This window comes from Mus musculus, chromosome 13, assembly GCF_000001635.26.
Source record: "Mus musculus strain C57BL/6J chromosome 13, GRCm38.p6 C57BL/6J".
NCBI lineage: Eukaryota > Metazoa > Chordata > Mammalia > Rodentia > Muridae > Mus > Mus musculus.
In genome coordinates this window covers 118,838,566-118,857,546 of record NC_000079.6, presented here as the reverse complement: position 1 = coordinate 118,857,546, position 18,981 = coordinate 118,838,566, and the positions used below count along the sequence as shown (strand labels likewise).

Below are 18,981 nucleotides of genomic sequence, written 5' to 3'. Positions count from 1 at the left end.
AGAGACCTGGTGACTGGGCACTTAGAGGTAATCCTCAAATAGCCCTCAATGCTACCACCCAAGCTGGTCCTCTCACATCCTCTCTTTGTGACAAGGTCTTGCTATGTAGACCAAACCATCTAATTCACCGAGATCCTCCTGACTCTGCTTAGTAAGTGCTGAGATGAACAAAGTGTACCACCCTGACTGGCCCAAGCTGGCTCTTCACACACACGCCAAGCAAAGCAAATGAAATCCCACGTTATTTAAAAAGAAAATGAAAAAAATATATATTGTCTGTGCACATGTGTGCATGGTGGGTGCATTATGCCATGGTACACATAGGGAGGTTAGAGGACAACTTGTCGCCTTACATTTTTACGTGGGTTCCAGAGATCCAACTCAGGTCACCAGAGTTGTAGGGCAAGAGCCTCTAGCCATTTAAGATGTGTGTCACTGTGCCTGTCTCTTTTACCCCTCTTAAAACCTGTCATCCTTATAGTCAGACACTTTCCAAAAGCCTCTTCCCAAAGCAGGACAGATTGCCTGACCCACTGGCCAAATTTCAGCTCTCTGGGATTGTGTTGTGGTAGGGTTCAGCACATACCCATGTGCGTCCCCCCACGTAGATCACCTGAATAATGCTTCCCGAATCCAATATGGGTGTGGAAAGAGTGTCCCATGGCTCTGAATTAGACCCAGGGGGACTGCCTACAAGTCCAGTCTTACTTTTCTATCAGTTCCTCTTGCCTTTTCAGAACACTCTGCCCAGAACCTGCAACCAAGTAGGCCCTTAGGGTTGAGGGAGGCATTTCTGGGGAGTCCATCCTCCGACTTCTTAGGCTGAAGTAATAAGCAGTACCACTTCACAAGTAGTTTCAGATTCCTCCTGGAGTTAGTGTTCCTGCTGGAGCTTCACATGAGCGATCCTTGTTAACCCTAACTCTTAGAAAAAGAAGTGAAGCTGGAGCACGTGTGTGCATGCACTAGGCCTTTTCCTCGTTTTTCTGAACTCCAGTTAGAGGTTTTGGGGTCCGCCTTTCTCTGTTGCAGTATTAAGTTGGTCATTTCCACATCCGAATCCAACCCCTTAGAAAATTGTGATCCTATCGTGAAAAAAAGAAGGAAAGTTGAATTATGAGGTTGATGGACGAAGTATTGCTGCCGAGCTTTAGATGAATGGACTTCCCTGTGCTGTGACAGGAATGGGACCTAGTGTCACCTTTCTTGTTAATTTTACATTCTGAGAAATATGTGTGATCAGTTAAATAACAGACCTGAAACCTCGTTGAAGAAAATAGTGTAAATAAAGTGGAGTTATTGTTCTTTTCATTGCGCTTGTCAATATGTAGTATGAATTTGAATACTTGACTAAAAGAGATTTCTGTTTTAAAGAGTTTTTTGAGTTACACCTTGGAAGTAAGATGGACAAATTACCTAAGAGAGTGAGTAATATTATTTTCAGAAAAAAATAGATCTTTTCTAGTTTGGGTTTCCCATAATATGCAATGTCTTAATGGTATTTTTTTTTTGTAAAGACATGACTGCAACATAAGACCCATACTCGATTGCGACTCATGTACATTGCGACTTGATAGAACACATGCATAGCTATATAATATATGAAAATCAAGGCTTCACAAAACAGCATTTACCTTTCAATAGGTGAGGTCTGGCTCTTTTATTATACTTTGCAGTAGCTCACATATTTCTAATTTATCCCCTTTAAATATTGTACTTGTTTTATGACTCCAGTTTGCATAGTGTATATACACACATGCATGCACACACATATGCATACATATCTCATATCCATATTTTAACAGAGATAAACCACTGAAAGCAAGCTATTAAATTTCACAGTAATTGCACAAGCAGAAATCAAATGTTTGTCCTGCTGAATTTCAGAACAAAAAACTCTACACAGATACATTCTGCAGTTGGAAAGCCTTTCAAAGCTGTGATAGAGCTGGTTAAAATAAAACACACAATGTTCCAGATCCCTATCCCCATCCCCAGTGACCTTCAGGACGAATAAGAACTGAAAGGAATTTATATGGGTTAGCTCACAAGAAAGATGGGAGGAGGTTCTATCTTGGTTAAAGTTTTTAATGTGGAGTTATTGAACCCAGATGAATTTTTTGGATTGTCATCTCTGTCTTTTTTAAAAGAAGAAATTAGCAGCAATATATTGTATTTTAGTATATCATGTTATTTATTATATATAATATATTGATAATTAAAGCTTGAAATGCCACCTTTTCTAATTATTCTAACTTTAGAATTCAAAGAATCAATAATAGTTCATAGTATCACAAACGTACTTGCTGATATTTAATTAATTGTTTTCATTTATATATTGAGTTTTAATATATCGTCAACCCAAAAGTAAGGGAATCCTCTTTTAAGATCTGAATCAATCATAATATAAATATACATTTACATTTGAATACAGGAAATAATAAAATTACAAGATGATTGAGTTGAGAGGTATTTATTTCAATTATTAATAAACATCTATTTATAAAAGAAAGTACTAGTTCATGCATTAAAATTCTCCAGGGAAACAGAGCCATTAGGACAGAAAAAGAGACTCAGTGTAAAGTTGGCTCAGAGGTGGGGAAACTGAGATGTGATATGTCTTCAAGAATCTGAAAAACTATACAAGCAATTAAATCCATACTCAATGGTTTGAGGTACAGGGCAAGTGGTATAAATCTCTGTCTGAATATAAAATGCCCAAATCCAAAATTTCCAGTGTTTTTAGACAGGAAGCAACAGGTTGCCCCCCTCGCCAGACTGAAATCTCTCGTTCACATTCACATAGATGAAGGTAGATATTTACTGATGCAATAACTCAATGCCAAGTACTTCATAAGCAGCTTCAAAGTCATTTGCAAAAATCATTATCAATTTTATGTTAATTCCTCTGTTAAAAAAATTTGTTTTGCCAGGTGTGGTGGCACATGCCTTTAATCCCAGCACTCGGGAGGCAGAGGCAGGTGGATTTCTGAGTTCGAGGCCAGCCTGGTCTACAGAGTGAGTTCCAGGACAGCCAGGGCTATACAGAGAAACCCTATCTCGAAAAACAAAACAAAACAAAACAAAACAAAACAAAACAAAACAAAACACAAAAAATTTTGTTTTAAGCATCTTTGAAAGATGATAATGTGCTATGTTATTTTATATACTATTCTTCACATCTCTTTTTGGATCTTAGGTGAGAAAATCCAAGGGATAGGAGATAAAATTGCAGGAAATATGATGCTTTCATAATTAAGCAGAGAAAACTGCAAGACTGAAATTTTTGTATGAACTTTTACCTTCAAGGAATACAGTTTTCAAAAATCCCAGTGGTAGGGTTGCCAAATATGGCAGCTATAGAAGAATTCACTCTATTGAAGGTTCTTTATGGAAGCCAACACTGCTTTAACATATGTTCCAAAGTAAATAGTTCCTCCCCTTAATTCTGTATTACATCATGGACTCTTTTGCAAAAGATTCTGGGTTACTCATTTTTATATCTCCAGGGCTCAACATAATAAATGGCACATGAAAAAGAAAAACAAATACATTAAATTACACATTAGAATGCAGCTCAGAGCTTAGGAACAAACTTCTTCAGTATATTAAAGGTTAGTGACTGGCTGAAAAGTCAATTAACTTTATAATTGTATATGATGCATTTATATGAGTTTGGAACACAGATTCATGAGTTCCTGTAGGGATGGCAACCCTTCAGGAAGATCAACAGTGTCAACTAACCTGAACCCTGGGGAGCTCTGTTCCTAGAGACTAGGCCACTAACCAAAGAGCATACACAGGCTGGTCTGAGGCTACCATACCACCTTGTCTGGCCCCAGTGGGAGAGGAAGCACCTAATCCTGTAGAGACTTGATGCCACAGAGAAGGGGGAAGCCCACAGGGGAGCACCCTCTCAGGCGGGCTGGGAACAGAGGAGGGGGTGAAGAACTCTGGGAGGGGGGACCAGGAGGGGGTCAACATTTGGGATGTAAATAAATAAAATATTTAATAAAGATAAAATAAAATTAGAGACTCATGATTATTTACTTTATGTTGAGAAATAACAAAGAACAGCTGTAAAAGTCAAAGAAAGTCAGAACATTGGCTGTTCACTTCAGCTTCCTTCCCGTCTTTGGAAGGTATGATGCAGCATGAAAACAACAGAAGCCAGAGATCCAAAGATGTGAGCTCACGTAGCTTAGCAAAATTCTCAAGGTGAGAAGAAAACCAGACCTATCTAATGTTTTGAACATATGATAGGGTTTGCATGGAAAAAAATCATAAGAGATTGTTTTATAAGCTATACAGTTCTAATGAATATAAAATTGATAACCCCCAAGATACCTAATGCCCATCAAGAGTACAGCATCATCTGAATCAGGGTCAACAGTGTTGGGAGCAGGTGTACTCAACTCTCCAGTGCTTAATATAATATATGGATAAACACATGTTCCATTAATGTTTCCAACAGATTTGCCAAAAGAGTGTTGGTCTAAAGTGCTTACTATTAATTAGTCACATGAGAATCAAGCCAGATTTACAAAAATACTTGGGTCTATTTTTCATAATTACTATCAGTCTTAGAAATTTCAACTATTCTAAAAAATTTATAACATTGAAGAAACCATCAATGCTTGATGGGGAGTATTTAAGGCTTAACAAATTTTAAGGAATTCATATAAGTTTATTCTATAGAATTATGTATCTCCCTCTAATTTTCTAATCTCTTTTATTTAAAATTATTTTAATATATTAAATTAACTTATTAATATCACTGTATTACTTCTAAAACATTGGAGGGATTGTCTTGGGTTATTATACTTCATATTTTGAATGAAGAATTATTTACATCTAAAAGTTATGAGACTATGTGTCAGACTTTCCAGATACTTCTAAACCTACCCTGCCTTCTCACTGTTATTATATCAAATGATCCATCCCTCCTTTTAAAGTGGCATAAAAGGTAATCTGAGCAGTGTTATGGTGGGGAATGTCTGAGAGGATTATATGACACCTGTTGGAAGAGAGGAGGATATTCTAGTTTCAATGCCAAGATTAGAAAACATTGAATCAATAGAAGTGATCACAGTCAGTCACATGGGGCATCTGAACCTAGACATAGCTTGTACAAAAGTTACATGTATGTCTTCGAGCCATCCCTGGTAATAAATTGTATGCTCATATGATTGTAAACATCATAAGATAATGTATATTCTGTAAATATGGGGGGGAAGTTGGACAATTCATTCCCTTTTGTGTTAGAGAATTGTTGGAGCAGTCTTGTGTAATACAATGGTCTAAAGAAGACAACTGATGATTTAAATTAGGCAATTTTGAAGTATGAATTGTTTCTTGAGAAGATATAAGTCCATGTAAATGTGAAATTTAAGATTGTGTATTTTGTTTTATGTGACTTCAGTTATTGCTCATATTCATGGTTTCACTTTCTATGGCTATAGTTACCTATGACTGATAGCGGTCTAGGTGGGTTAAATCAGAATTTCCTATTAAACTATTCCAAATTACCACACACCTTTCTGAGCATCAAGTTGATATCTTGTGAAGTCGCATTCCATCCTACCTAGAAAATGAGTCATTCTTTTTTTGTTGTAACTATGTTCTGTGAGACAAACACCTGTTGACAACACATGAGCTGTATTGACGATCAGACCAACTGTCACACTACTGATCAATACACTGAACCCATGAACAGTGCTTATATTCAAACACTATTTTTTCTTACTAAGTTCTAGAGCTTTATTATATTACAAGTTATTGCTGCTAATCTATTAATGCAACAGTTAATAAAGTATATAAAAAATAAAGTAATAGCGCATATAAATAAAAAAGGCCTAATAATACTGGGTTCAGTACCATCTGTAAGTTTAGATATTTAATGGGAAGTTTAGAATGTATCCCAAACAGATACACATTCAACTCCCTATATCTATGCTTATACCATGGAATAGTTAATTTCTTTGAAATGTAATTGTTTGTATTTATAGTAAGCTTAATGATTATTTTGAGTTGTTTGCAACAAGTGCCATGTCATTTAGTAAAATCTATAAGTAAAATAATAACCCAAGAAATTAGTAATCAAAATTATTATAGTATGGAGCAATAGTAGAATATGTTTTCATGAAGTCAATATTATGGCTACATATGAAAGTTTGTTAAAATTCTTCATCTTGTGTATAGTCTCTTTTTTATTATATTATATTCTTGGTGTAGCTATATATATATATATATATCACATACACATATTTCTATATATCTTACCTGTTGATTTAATACTAGAGTATTTGAGTTGATGATAATAAAATATCCTTGAGTCAAACATTATATTTTTGTATTTTTTTCCTTAATAAAGAAACTGTCTTAAGCGTATTTAAAATTCATGGTAGTTTTCTGTAGTCCACTTTCTGACATGCTGTAAAGTGGAAAGATACCAAGTGATTCATTCAAAGAGCTATGCTTTCCACGTGGAGCTAAGTACTCAGAGTTCTCAGCATCAGAGGGGTTTTGCACTGAGATGGCTATCTACTTCCTAGCTGAGGGAGAGTGGCTGCTCACCCTGGATTCACTGTGTGCTCTTGAGCGAGTCACCTCACATTCTTGAACCTCAGTCAACCCATTTGGAGAATTAGGTGAAAGCTAAGCCCTAGTGAGAAACAGATGCTGCATATGAGATGAGTTTTCTTGTATAAACAAGTAATTCCAGAGTTTAACTCCACACAAAGTTGCCGTGTGGATATGCGGCTTACATGAGGTAGACCGCTGCATTAAGGCTTCGGGATGAATGCTTTTCGCAAAAGAAATTAGGGCACGATGACATTACATCTGTGTTCTTCCAAATGATTTTATCTAATTTTAATTCTATCCTAGCCTCTTATTGGATATATACTGTTGTGATTTTTTATGTACCATGCAGTCAAGCTGTTGGAGGATGTTGTGATTTTTCTACGCTAATTTAAGCTTTTAACAGGTCGGTTAGGTTTCAAGGTAGGAGGAAATATAATTCCAAAATCTATTTATCTCCTAGTGGAAGTTAAGACTTCTTTTGGGAATAAATGTTAACAATCGGGAGATTTAAAGACATGTGGTTTCAGAGACAGCAGCTAAGTTTGCATTTTGGTTTAATTCCCAGTAGATTGCTTGTCACTTTGGCAAATCCTTACATTCTAAAACACTTTATACTAAAGAGATAGATAATTTAATAAATGGAAAAGAATTCCTCAAAGGAAAGAAAACTCCTCTTGAGAAATCTCTAAGATGTCTGATTGCTTTCTCTGCTTTATAGTGGCTGCTCGGCTGATTGAAATAGCTACGAGCATCAAAGTCAGATCTGCGGTTCCAAAAACCCTCCGAGCTTGCCATAGCTCTAAACTTATATTTCCTGTGTGGACTCCATGTATGGCTATTACCAGTGCACATTTCAAAGCTTCAGGTTCAATTCGCTGTGGTTTTCCATTGCATAACTTATTTTTCTTTTGTATTTTAAAGTAAGGAATAAGAAACACACGAATCAGAAAGCTGGTGGAGCCTGTTGAAAATTCTCTCTCAGCTAGTTCACGATCCTCTGATTTGTGTTTTGGCAGCTTCGGTGCTTCTGCCTTTGACATTGGCTAAAGAAGCAGTAGCTTGGCCTTTGAGTGGAAAAAAAATCTAGGAATTTCAGAGGGAGGAACTAAGTAACAGAAGGCCTGGAGCCATTCTCTTCTGAAAAGAGATGAAAGCTCTCCTATCTGCGCTTTCCTCGGCTGCCTACACAGAACTCTTGACTTCATGTGAGAACATCTGTGGGAGAATTTGGCTCTGGGTTTCTCTAGAAATGAAGCAACATGCAGTGGCGTAAGATGCAAACTAACTGTTGGCCAGAAGACGATTACCCTAGGAAGATCAAGAATGTAGTGGGAAGAAGTTGAAGATCTTGGGGGGTAGAGAGGATCAGGAAAGCCTAAATTTAGACGAACTGGAGAAAATATCTGATGGAAGCAACCAGTTCATTGAACATACTGAGAAACAGGCTGCATGCATGAGTGTAGAAGGTATATTATTTATTTATTTAGGTTTTGTTTGTTATTTTTCAAGTCAGAGTATCTCTGGCTTTCCTGTAGACCAGGCTGGCCTCAAACCTCAAGAGATCTGCCTGCCTCTGCCTCCTGAGTGCTGGTATTAAAGGTGTGTACCACCACCACCCTGCTAAAAGCATATTATTTTAGATTCAAATTATTTTAAGTGACTTGAAGACGCTTGACCTCTGTCTCATATGGACCAGTTGGATATCTCTCTAAACGTTTTATGTGACTGGTATAAACTCTAAACAAAAGTAATCAATCATTATATTTAGATTGGTAAATGTAAATCACATATAAGTTCTTAACATATATTGCTCACATCTATGTATTATAATGTCTATATATAAAACCATCATATGTGTTTCCAGGGTCTTTTAAATAATATCATTTTGACTGTTAAAAAGCAAAAGAAACCAGTACCTGCTCTAGTGTGATGGAGTCACTCATTGCCTGCTGACCTTGCTATTCCTGTTGCTGAACTCAAAGGACGTGGTTGTGTGTGCTTTTATCAAATGGAGTACTATGGCTATAACTGCTTCTGTTTTCACCTGGCATAAGTTTGGCTTCTGTGTTACTTTGTCATATACACATATTTAAAGGAAGAGAAAATTATAGCAGTAGAGAAATTGGGGAAAGATGAATTAATGAACTAACCTTGGTCCTGAAAGGTTCCAAGAGATGAATGGATGATATTTAAAGGCCATGTTCCTTCTCTTCAATTTCGGAAAGTAAGTAAAATTTGTTCCTAGAAAATGAAGTGTTTCTCTCTCTTTAAAAATTTTACATAAAATATATTTTGATTATATATTCCCCTACTCTATTTTCTTTCTTTCTCTTCTTCCCTACTTGCCAAACTGTATGGTTGTTCTTTCTTTAAAAAAATTAAAAAACAAACCAAAAATAAAACAGAAAAAGAAGAAACACACACACACAAAGACAGACAGACAGACAGACAGACAGACAGAGAGTTCACAGAAACAAATCAAATAAATAAACAAACAGAGACCAGTAAGACAAAACATATGCCCAAGCAAAGCAAAATCAGAGAAAAGGTCTACAAAAATAGCATTGAATTTGTTTTATGTTGGCCAACTACTCTCAGGCATGGAGCCTGCCTAAAAGTATGGTTGATATACTAAGATTCCATTGAGGAAAACCTGACCTTTTCTTTGCCTAGAGTGTATCAATTGCAGATAGTTTTTTGTTTAGGGGTGGAAGTCCTCTTCTATTACCCCTCTAAGATCTGCATCGCCTTCTGGCATGGGCATATGCAGGTCTTGTGTGTATTGCCACTGTCTCTGTGCCTTCATATGTGTATCAGTCCTCATGTGTCTGGAAGACACTATGTCACTGGAGTCATCTATATCACCTCTGGCTCTTCTTACAATGTTCCTTTTCAAAAAAGGCCTCTTTCAACTTTGGTAAATAAGTTTTCAGAATGCACATTCAGTAAGACTGATTTTTTTTTTTTTGTGCTTAAATGGAAGAAAAGCCAAAGAATCCAAAGTATTTGCCAATTGTGTGATTCACAATATTGTGACACAGAAGACAAATCTTTAGGAGGTATTTAGTCAATAACACAGAGCTGGGTGTAATCTAAACTATGACAAAAATACAAAAAAAAGGACTCAAATTTCTACTCAAGGCTTTGGTGCAATGTCAAGGTAACTTCATGTATGACTTTGAAACTTGCCCTCCTTAGGTATTTATTTTTGAAAAAAAAATTTTTTTCCACAAACATCTTTGAAGTTAATGTTTGGTAGAGTTGAAACATTTATGATAATGAGTGTGTAAAATAGAATCAATTTTAATAATATAAAATGTCATCTATCAAGAAGTTAGTGATCATTTAGGAATCAATTGGTTTAAATTGTTAAATGTGGCTGCAAAAATTTCATTTCTCTTGAGAATTCTTCCCAAACAGCTTAGTATTTGTTCATATAACATTCTGAACATTGCTCTTTTTTTAGTAATAAGTTTTTTCTGTTAGTAATTCAAAACTATTTGATGAGCATCTAATTAAAAAAATTGAGTAGATAGGTTCAAAAGAGATATAGGAAAGAAATCACAGCAATATTTGTCCCTTTATGAAAAAAATTATGTTTCAAGACCAACATCTTTTGTTCCCTTTTATTTTTCCCCAGTGATAACAGTGAATATGGTATATATGTGTGTGTGTATATATATATATATATATATATATATATATGTGTGTGTGTGTGTGTGTGTGTGTATAATATGTATATGTATATATATAATGTGTGTGCTTATTTGAAACTTAGAGATTCATGTATCATGTCTTTCAATTAATAATTTCTCTCTCTCCCCTGATTTGAGATAGTTTCTTCCATTTCTATTCAGTGATTCTGTGCTTTTGCTCTTTTTTTTTTCACCTTACTTTATAAAGCTAGAGTCATTTTGAAATAGGAAACCTCTATTGAGAAAACGCCTCCACCAGCTTGCTTGTGGGTAATTCTGTAGTACAATTTCTTGATGAATGATTTATGAGGGAAGGACTAGTCCACAGTGGGTGATGCCACCTTTGGGCAGATGGTCTTGGTCTGTAGAATAAAATATGCTGATCAAGCTATAAGAATCAAGCTAATAAGCAGAGTTTCTCCATGACTTCAGCTTCAGTTCCTGCCCTGAGTTCTTTCAGTAAAAGAGTGTTACCTGAGAATTGTAAGCTGAAATAAATCCTTTATTCTACAGGTTGCTTTTGGATACGGTGCTTTATCACAGTCATAGGAACCCTAATTAAACCAATGATAGTTCTTGCACCTTATAGAGAGGCTAAGAAGATGGGGGGGGGGTGATTGGTAGTCTAAACTAGATATCTTCGTCATTACTGCAGTCTCTCTTATACTGTTTAAAACAGGTTTTATGGTATTTTCATTATATATATATATATGTTGGTGAAGTTAATAAAGACATTTCATATTAGTAAATCCTGTACTTTGTCCATATTCACCACTGTCTTCTCTCACATCACTATATGCCTTATTACTATAGGCACCTTCACTCCTTCCATCTCATATGTATGTATTATTTTATAATCCATAGAACCCACAAATGAGAGAAATATGTGATATTTGTCTTTTTTAATTATGACTTATTTTGATCTAGACTTCAATATCCAGTTGCACCTATTTTTTTATAAACAAAATACTTTTATTCATTTTTAAAGTTTTTTAAAATTATCTTTCTTTGTACCTGAATATACTGTATTTTCTTTATCCACTCATCTGCTGAGGGACACCAGGTCTGACTCTGTCACATGTTTATATGAGTAGTGCTGTAAATATAGATGTGCAGGTGTCCCTGTGGCTGTACTGATTTAGCGTCACTTGGTAATTCTCTTTTCAGTTGTGTGAAGAGCATCTATTTGATTTCCATAACATCTGAACACATATGTGAAGACAACCCCCATCACTTATTTATTTTTAAGTCTTGAAAAAAATTCAAGTGGTTGTAGCTGCATGGATTTTTTTCTGGATTCTCTGCTCTAATACATTGATCCATTTCTCTGTTTTTGTTCTGGTGTGACACTGAATTTGTTGCTATGTCTTGGTATAGAAATTAAAATAAAATATTTTGACACTTCCAACATATTTGGTTTTGCTTAGGATTATTTTAGCGCTCTCTCTCTCTCTCTCTCTCTCTCATTTATTTTAATGCTTACATATGAGATTTTGGATTCTCTGTGAAAAATAACATTGAAATATTGGCAGTATCTTCTTCATGTTTTTCACTATTGTCTTAAAATTCTCATTATAGAAACCTCTAGGGCATGGGTTCCTTCCAGTCTGGGCTGGACCCCTGAAGAGACCTTGGGCACGAACTCTGCAGCCAATCCCACAACACCCAGAGGAAACTCTACTCCCAGGAACTCTAACACACCCAGGATCATAGCACCAGATGTGAGGAGGAAACACCATCTGTCCCAACACCACCTGGAGTAACTGGGACCAGGGGGATCCAGGGATGCAGGAAACCCAACTGACCAGTGGCATGGGTTCCTTCCTGTTTGGGCTTGTGCCTTGAGCAGAACTTGAGCTAGAACTCTGTAGCCAGTCCCAAAATACCCAGAGGAAGCTCCACTCTCAGGTGCTCTAACATGCTCAGGATCACAGGATCACAGGGACCCAGAATCCCAGGATCCCCGGATCTTGGTCATACCAGAATCTAAGGATCCTAGAGGCAGCTTTACTCCCAGGAGCTCTGACACACCCAGGATCTCAGAATCACAGGATCCCAGACTCACAGAATCACAGAGACAGCTGGACTCTGAGGAGTTATGATACAACCAGGATCACAGGAAGGACAGGCACCAGTCAGATATAGTGAGGGCAGGTAGCACTAGTGATAACCAGATGGTGGGAGGCAAGTATAAGAACATAAGCAACAGAAACCACGGTGACTTGATCATCAGAACCCAATTCTCCAAACATAGCAAGTCCTAGATACACCATCACACCTGAAAAGCAAGATTCAGATCTAAAATCACTTTTCATAATGATGATAAAGGATGTTAAGAAGAACATAAATAACTCCCTTAAAGAAATGCAGGAGAACACGGGTAAACAGGTAGAAGCCCTTAAAGAGGAAACACAAAAATCCCTTAAAGAATTACAGGAAAACACAATCAAGCAGGTGAAGGAAATGAACAAAACAATCCAAGATTTATAAATGGAAATAGAAGCAGTAAAGAAATCACAGAGGGAGATAGCCCTGGAGTTAGAAAACCTAAGAAAGAGATCAGGAGTCATCACCAACAGAATACAAGAGATAGAAGAGAGAATCTCAGGTGCAGAAGATACCATAGAAACATTTACACAAAAGTCAAAGAAAATGCAAAAGGCAAAAAGCTCCTAACATAAAACATCCAGGAAATCCAGGACACAATGAGAAGACCAAACCTAAGGATAATAGGTATAGAAGAGATCGAAGATTCCCATCTTAATGGGTCAGTAAATATCTTCAACAAAATTATAGAAGAAAACTTCCCTAACCTAAAGAAAGAGATGCTCATGAATGTACAAGAAGCCTACAGAACTACAAACAGGCTGGACCAGAAAAGAAATTCCTTCTGTCACATAATAATCAAAACTCCAAATGCACTAAACAAAGAAAGAATATTAAAAGCAGTAAGGGACAAAGGTCCAGTAACATATAAAGGCAGACCTAAGATAATTCCACCAGATACTTCTCACCAGAGACTATGAAAGCTAAAAGATTCTGGGCAGATGTCATACAGACCCTAAGACAATACAAATGCCAACCTAGGCTACTAGGCAAAACTCTCAATTACCATAGAGGGAGAAAACAAGATATTCCATAACAAAACCAAATTTACATAGTATCTTTCCAAAATCCAGTCCCCAAAAGGATAATAGATGGAAAACTCCAACACAAGGAGGAAAACTACACCCTAGAAAAAGCAAGAAAGTAATCTTTCAACAAACCCAAAAGAAAATAGCCACATAAACATAATTCCATATATAACAACAAAAATAACAGGGAGTAACAATCACATTTCCTTAATATCTCTTAACATCAATGGACTCAACTCCCCAATAAGAAGACACAGACTAACAAACTGGATATGTAAACAGGACCCAGAATTTTGCTTTGTACAGGAAATGCACCTCAGTGTCAAAGACAGACACTACCTCAGAGTAAAAGGTTGGAAAATAATTTTCCAAGCAAATGGTCCCAGGAAACAAGTTGGAGTACCCATTCTAATATCAAACAAAATCGACTTTCAACTAAAATAACACACACAACTATGATTTATATGAGAAGAAACTTTGATTTAGCAAGAGATGAATGGTTATAACAAATAAATATGTTTAAGAAGAAGCCAAGGAGGATGGGATCCACATGAACACAGTACCAGTAACATAGGCAACCTGAAGAAATGAAGACAGAGCCAAATATACCAGACTATTCACCTCAACATGTCGAACGACTCCTCCACAAAATGGTGTTCAAGTGGAAAAGACATGATATCATTCTGTATTTAGACACAGCAGATTTTAGTCAAAACATTCCAGGTCTCAATTAATTTCAGATGCCTGAATATATAATGTCCTCCAAGACTTTTCCATTCCTGAAATGGATGAAGGCAATCTTTAAGTTACCCATGCTTCCCAGACTAATTTGGAATATCTATGATATCTACCCTGGAATTGACTGAAGTAAACACATTGGAGCTTCTTTGCTGGATGCTGAAAATCTAGAGAAGAAAACCAAATAGCAACATTATATAACAATTTATAGTTATCAAATTACACCAGATTTTTAAAGCACTCATAAAGATCACATTTGTTTCTCCTCCAACTCTTTCACCTTTTCTAAGACAATAATATACAACCAATACCCATTGTATAATTGAATACATTAAGACTCAAAGAATTTAAGAGTGAGTTCTGAGATTCCTAACTGTGGAAGAAGAGGACAAATGGGTACAATGGAGGGTTGAAAGTATGACTGACTTAAAAGTCAACGATCCAATAGAAACAGATGTATAAAAGTTGATGTCTTAGACAGATGCACTTAGCACTTAAAATGTGCAGAATGCATAGAAACAAACAGTTATCTAGGATTAATTGGCTATACTGGGTCTTCTGTTGTTCCATATCAATTTGAGGATTTTCTTTTTATTATGTGAAGAATAAGATGAGGATGTTGATTGTGATTTCATTGAATCAGTGAATTGTTTTGGTAGGAAAGTCTTTTTTCACAATGTTAATTCTACCAAGCTATATGCTTGGGAGGTGTTGCAGATAGCCCTAGGGCTAATTATATTTGATGTTAATTCCATTCTCCTGTGAGGGGTTGTGAACAAGGAATGAGTCAGCACTCAAGTGATTTCCTGTAAACCTTCTTCCCACCTCAATTTATAAAATAAAGGCTAGAGCTGGTGATTGGGCAGAGAAAGAGGGGAAGGTGGAGCTGATGGTTCGGGGAGAGAAAGAGAGAGAGAGAGATAGAGAGTCTCTTATATGGGGAAGATTGTAAAGTAGTGGTAGATCTGCCCAATCTAGGCACATTCATTAGTCTCTCAAGCAGTCCTCAATTAGATTCTCCTGCAAGAAATGCTTTGGAGGCTCTGTGGTCCCCAGAATTTACATAGAGGCAGTCCTACCAATCCTGCTACAGTGTTAGAGATTGGATATAAAACCTTATACATGCTGGGCAAATGCTTTACCACTGAGCTGTATGCCCAGTAGATTCTTTTATTTACCTTTCTGTTTTCTTTCTTTTCTCTTTATTTTCTTTCATTCCTGCCTTGTTCCTATTCTCCCCTCCCTCCCTCCCTCCCTCCCTTCCTTCCTTCCTTCCTTCCTTCCTTCCTTCCTTCCTTCCTTCCCCCTCCTCCCCTCTCTCCCTCCCCCTCTCTCTTCCTTCCTTCCTTCCCACTCCCTTCCTTCCTTTCCCCCTCCCTTTCTTCCTTTCCTCCTCCCTTTCTTCCTTCCCCGTCCCTTCCTTTCTTCCCTCCTCCCTTTCTTCCTTCTCCGTCCCTTTCTTCCTTCCCTTCTCCCTTCCTTTCTGCTCTCTTCTTTGGCATATAAGGAAAGAAGACTTAAGATCTATTGCATTGTTAAATAACAGTCATTCCTATTCCCTCACCTGCAGCAGCTTCTCTACCAAAGCATAAACTGTCTGATCACAGCTTTTCTGTGCATCTGTTGTTTCTGCCATGTCTGTCCTGTCTTCATTTCGTTGTCATCACACTCATGTTCCCAGAGGCAAGCTCTGCACGGATGCAGCAAAGGGTATTTGACAATATGCCTGAGTTCTGGAGCATACCTCAAAGTATTAAAGGCTATATACGGTGAACACATAGGCAATGTTATATTAAATTCAGACAAACTGAAATCATCTTTTAAAAATCAAGAACAAGGGCTGGAGAGATGGCTCAGTGGTTAAGAGCACAGACTGCTCTTCCAGAGGTCCTGAGTTCAATTTCCAGGAACCACATGGTGGCTCACGACCATCTGTAATGGGATCTGATGCCCTCTTCTGGTGTGTCTGAAGAGAGCAATGGTGTACTCATATACATAAAATAAATGAATAAATCTTAAAAAAATCAAGAACAAAATAAGTATGCCCATCCCCCCTCTCTTGTATAATATAGTGTTCAAAACACTACCTATATTGATTAGACAAGGGAAAGACATAAAAGGAATAAAAATGGGAAAGGAATAAGTCAAACTATACCAACTTGAAGATGGCATAATTCTTTAATTCTATAGAATCTTCTAGAGAACCTTTGGGCTTAGTAAATATTTAGAGTAAAATTTTATATTACAAAATCAATATTAAGAGTATTTCCTATATACTTACTGAAAGTGTTCTCTCAAAGAAATAAATTAGGAAAAATTTCAATTCAGATGAAAATTGACAAAGCCCCATTTTGCCTGGTGTACACTCTGCCCTGGGAACTAGAGTGTACTGTGTAAAGCATGCCTCCTGTCAGCATCCAGGAGAAGCAGCATCTATGACTGTCATTCTTGCCCAGCACCTCCAGGAAGGTTATTTTATCCTTCCCAGTGTAGTCCAATATTTTATTAAGTGGGGAAAATTCTAGACTCTACCTCACTTGATTTAAAAGTTGTAGATTATAAGACACGATGCTGACAAGGAGTTATGCCCAGAGAAAAGTACAGTATTTAATAATGCCAGTAATTGTCTAATTATGCCTTGTCTTACTTGAATAGGACCTCTTTGAGGCCAGGGGCTAGATGCTACTGTGCCTTTGGCATTCTGCTCTCAGGATATGAATTGAATATGTATTTCCATTTGCTGTCTCAGAAAGCACTGTTCATCAAGAACAGTGCTCAAGGAGGACTCTATGTGAAACTTCTTGAGACCTGGGTCTCAGCAACTTTATTACCTCCTCCTTCCACTCTCAATTCTGCTGAGGAAACACAGATCTCTCCACAGGAGAGATGGCAGCGAAGGGTTCCTGTCAAGCTTATAAAGCAGTTGAAATTAAAAGAACCTTAATATATACCAAGAGACTAGTTTCTCAGAAGTATAATAAAGATAAAGTAAAAGGATCGGACTAAACATAGCCCTGCCATTCTCATGATATAATTCTTTTTCTTTTTCTTCCTTCCTTCCTTCCTTCCTTCCTTCCTTCCTTCCTTCCTTCCTTCCTTCCTTCCTTCCTTTCTTTCTTTCTTTCTTTCTTTCTTTTTTAATTAAGTAATTTCTTCACTTACATTTCAAATGTTATCCCAAAAGTCCCCCATATCCTCCCCCCCTCCTCTACCCACCCACCCACTCTCACTTCTTGTGTTCCCCTGCACTGAGGCATATAAAGTTTGCAAGACCAAGGGGTCTCTCTTCCAAATGATGGCTGACTAGGCCAACTTCTGCTACATATGCAGCTAGAGACACGAGCTCTGGGGGTACTGGTTAGTTCATATTGTTGTTCCACCTCTAGGGTTGCAGACCCCCTTAGCTCCTTGGGTACTTTCTCTAGCTCCCTCATGATATAATTCTTTTGTCTGAAGACAGTTAAAATGTACAAACCACTATGGCATGTCAGACAAGTCTTTACCAACTTCCTAAACAAATGTTTTATTTTAGATAAAAGGCAGGGTTTTCTTAAATAAAATTTCAGGCATTAGCTGTTTTTTTTTTAATTTATCCATATTTGAGAGCTGCATTATGCCTGATACTGTCGGATTATTTCCATTAGAAATCCCTTCTTTACAAGAGGCTGTAACTGACCTAATAAAAAGAATGGCTTTGGGCAAACACTAGGAGCATTTGCTCTCAGCTCAAGAGGACTTATGTTTTTCCAGGTCTTGGAAATACAAATCTATTAAAATCGTTTGAAATTATAGAAGTGCTGAAGTACAACACAAGGGAGGGGGCCTTGTATGAAGTACTGTTTTCTTACCTGAATTCTGGTTTTTAAAGTATTTATGTGGGCCTTTCTGTTTGGTTAGAAGATCTTGTATTATCTGAAAAAATTTAATGTCATTCATTATATTTATCATGTATTTTAGAGAGTCTTTGGATATTTTGGAGATGCTTTGAACTTTTTTTTTTTTGACATGAACAAAGGTCTTTATTTTTTTTTATTACGTATTTTCCTAAATTACATTTCCAATCTATCCCAAAAGTCCCCCATACCCTCCCCCACACTCCCCTACCCACCCATTCCCATTTTTTGGCCCTGGCATTCCCCTGTACTGGGGCATATAAAGTTTGCATGTCCAATGGGCCACTCTTTCCAGTGATGGCCCACTAGGCCATCTTTTGATACATATGCAGCTAGAGTCAAGAGCTCCAGGGTACTGGTTAGTTCATAATGTTGTTGCACCTACAGGGTTGCAGATCTCTTTAGCTCCTTGGATACTTTCTCTAGTTCCTCCATTGGGGGCCCTGTGATCCATCCAATAGCTGACTGTGAGCATCCACTTATGTGTTTGCTAGACCCTGGCCTAGTCACTTTGGATGTTTTAATGAGACTTACATTTTTGAAGTGTTGAAAATTATACTGTGGGACTTTTAAAACTTGGGAAAATTTATTTTATGATTTATTGTAATATTAATATGAGATCTTGAAGATGAAAAAGAAAGGAAATATTATAGTTTAATAGTGATGTGTTTTGCATCAGGTGAACAAAGAGTCAATTGGGCTGGCTAGTTTTATGTCAACCTGATACAAAATAGAGTTATTTTGGAAAAGGAAACATCTATTGCAAAAATAGCCTCATTATATCAGCCTGTGGGCAAAACTCTGGCATATGTTTTGTGTGAAGATTGATATGAAAGGGCCAGATCACTGTGGGTAGTGCCACACATAGGCTGGTGATTATTGGTACTATGAGAAGGCAGACTGAGGAATCAGTAAGCAACATTTCTCTGTGGTTTC

The 18,981-nt window shown here is 37.0% G+C and overlaps 1 annotated feature.

The window, feature by feature from the left end:
- Positions 6,157 to 7,074: an enhancer, noted in NCBI's record as "VISTA enhancer mm605". NCBI's record gives its function as "enhancer in: trigeminal V (ganglion, cranial)[3/9] | facial mesenchyme[3/9]" and the evidence as "EXISTENCE:transgenic organism evidence [ECO:0001131][PMID:17130149]".